General features: G+C 63.0%; 1 non-coding gene across 1 annotated transcript; it reads left to right on the top strand.

The window, feature by feature from the left end:
* Positions 1–1,752: 1,752 nt before the first annotated feature.
* Positions 1,753–1,906, top strand: LOC140473340 (5.8S ribosomal RNA). The gene has a single exon (XR_011958281.1). It is a non-coding gene; the product is annotated as a 5.8S ribosomal RNA (ribosomal RNA).
* The last annotated feature ends 594 nt before the right edge of the window (positions 1,907–2,500 follow it).

Below are 2,500 nucleotides of genomic sequence, written 5' to 3' on the forward strand. Positions count from 1 at the left end.
CAAACCCCCACAACTCGAGCAAGTGAAAAAAAAAAGTAACAAATAAGAAAGGATCGTCGGCTTGGGGGTACGCCCGTTTCCGTTTCAACTTGTCTCGCGAGGGTGGTTTCGGGGCCAGCAGGAGAGCTCGTCGGGGTAGCAGGCCCTGCAGCCGTGGTCACCGCCAAACCCCCACAACTCGAGCAAGTGAAAAAAAAAGTAACAAATAAGAAAGGATCGTCGGCTTGGGGGTACGCCCGTTTCCGTTTCAACTTGTCTCGCGAGGGTGGTTTCGGGGCCAGCAGGAGAGCTCGTCGGGGTAGCAGGCCCTGCAGCCGTGGTCACCGCCAAACCCCCACAACTCGAGCAAGTGAAAAAAAAAAGTAACAAATAAGAAAGGATCTCTGTCGGCTTGGGGGTACGCCCGTTTCCGTTTCAACTTGTCTCGCGAGGGTGGTTTCGGGGCCAGCAGGAGAGCTCGTCGGGGTAGCAGGCCCTGCAGCCGTGGTCACCGCCAAATCCCCACAACTCGAGCAAGTGAAAAAAAAAGTAACAAATAAGAAAGGATCGTCGGCTTGGGGGTACGCCCGTTTCCGTTTCAACTTGTCTCGCGAGGGTGGTTTCGGGGCCAGCAGGAGAGCTCGTCGGGGTAGCAGGCCCTGCAGCCGTGGTCACCGCCAAACCCCCCACAACTGTTGGGCGCCTACCTGCGCGGGGCAGGAGGACACTTTCCGATTTCAAATCTCCGTTTGCCGAGTCCACCCCGAACGCACGCGGGCGGGCGGGTTCGCATCACCCTTCGTCACAAGGGGCGAAGCCCGTTCCACCGTCTCGTCAGTAGTGCCGACCGGTCTGTGATCGACGAGGGGAGCCACACCAGGTCCGGCCCTGCTGCTTGGCGGCACCGCGTCGTCGGGAGCTCGCGACAGACGGAGGGTTTCGGTGTACTCTCCAGCCACGGGAAACGAAGCCGGTGATGCAGGCGCCGGTCTTTCGCTCCCAAATCGGCTGGGTTTACATCGTTGCTATCTAGTCACGCTCCCTTCAAACCCGACGGGGTACCTATTCCCCTCACCCGTCTGTGCGTATACAGCCTCTTTGCACTTGCGGGATGGGGGTGGTGGTTTAAAGACTCTCGAGTTGCCGCCCGTCGGTCTCCGAGCTCCGTGCAGTAGTGATCCCCAGCGAACTGCCAGCAGGGCGAACGAGCGATCCCGCTCTCGGTCGGGGCGCCTGGCGTCGATCGGTGGTCGGTGGCTTGCGGGCAAGCTGCGCTGTGAGTGTGGGAACGAGTATGACGAGCCGTTGCCGCGACTCCCAGTCCACCTCGGCGGTGGCTGGGCCGGGCGGGCGTCTGCTCGGGCGAGTGCCGCCCCCGCCTCCTCGCAGGAAGTCCGCTCGCCGACACGCCGCCACGTGCACGCGTCAGTGACGCTGCCGAACCGATGGCCGGTGCCCGTTCCCGCCTCTGCTTTTCCTAGGGCAAAGCTGCTGCACGCCTCGTGATACTAGGCGGGCGACATGGTGGCGGTGATCCTGCCTCCGTCGCTGCGGTGCGTTGGGGCACGCATCGCCTCTTGGGCGCCCTGTCCTCCTCCCCCCAATAGACGTATGTTTCTGCGGGCCGCACCAGGATGGTGCTCCCCATCGCTTCACGCCACCCTGCTCCGCCCGCACGCCGGCGTGCAGGTGGCTGTAGCTCAAGGTGGGGAGCGTATGTGCGGTCCGGGTCGCTTTCCTCTGGCGAGGGAGAGACCTAAAACAAACTCAGACAACTCTTGACGGTGGATCACTCGGCTCGTGCGTCGATGACGAACGCAGCTAGCTGCGAGAATTAATGTGAATTGCAGGACACATTGATCATCGACACTTTGAACGCACTTTGCGGCCCCGGGTTCTTCCCGGGGCCACGCCTGTCTGAGGGTCGTTTGGCAATCAATCGCACTCGCCTTGGCTGGCGAGAGCGCGGCTGGGGTGTCGCAGAGGACCCGTCCTCTTTGTCCCCCTAAGTTCAGACTCCGGAGCCCTCCGGCGTCGGAGCGCTTGGCCTTTCCCCCCCACCCTGCACATTCCGTTCGTCAGGCTCGACGCCATCCCCCCGCCGGGGAGCGCGGCCTGGCGTCCGTCTGTGTCGTGGCAGTGGGGCCAGCACGGCTGTCACCGGTCCCAGAATGGCTGTCGGTGGTTCACACTGTGTGTGTGTGCCAACCCTCCTGGTCTCTGGGACACGGAGCTGCCACGAAGTGTTGAGCCTCCAGTGGGGGGTCTGCCTAAGCTCTGCACGTCCGCATTGGGTCCGTCTCTCGGTTGGCTGGCAGTGGAAAGAGTGAAGGGAGCCGCGGAGGTCCGGTGCTGGTGCGCCGCCGGCCTGACCGTGGAGCTCGCCGGTTTGACACGCTGACCCGACTCGATGGTTGATCGATTGAGAGTGCTGGGAGCTGCAGGCCGCCCGCTGCTGCAGCCGCCCGTCTCGTGGTTCGTCCTCGGCCTTAAGTGGCCGGCGGGGCGTCTGATCCTGTCT

Source organism: Chiloscyllium punctatum, unplaced genomic scaffold (genome assembly GCF_047496795.1).
Source record: "Chiloscyllium punctatum isolate Juve2018m unplaced genomic scaffold, sChiPun1.3 scaffold_582, whole genome shotgun sequence".
NCBI lineage: Eukaryota > Metazoa > Chordata > Chondrichthyes > Orectolobiformes > Hemiscylliidae > Chiloscyllium > Chiloscyllium punctatum.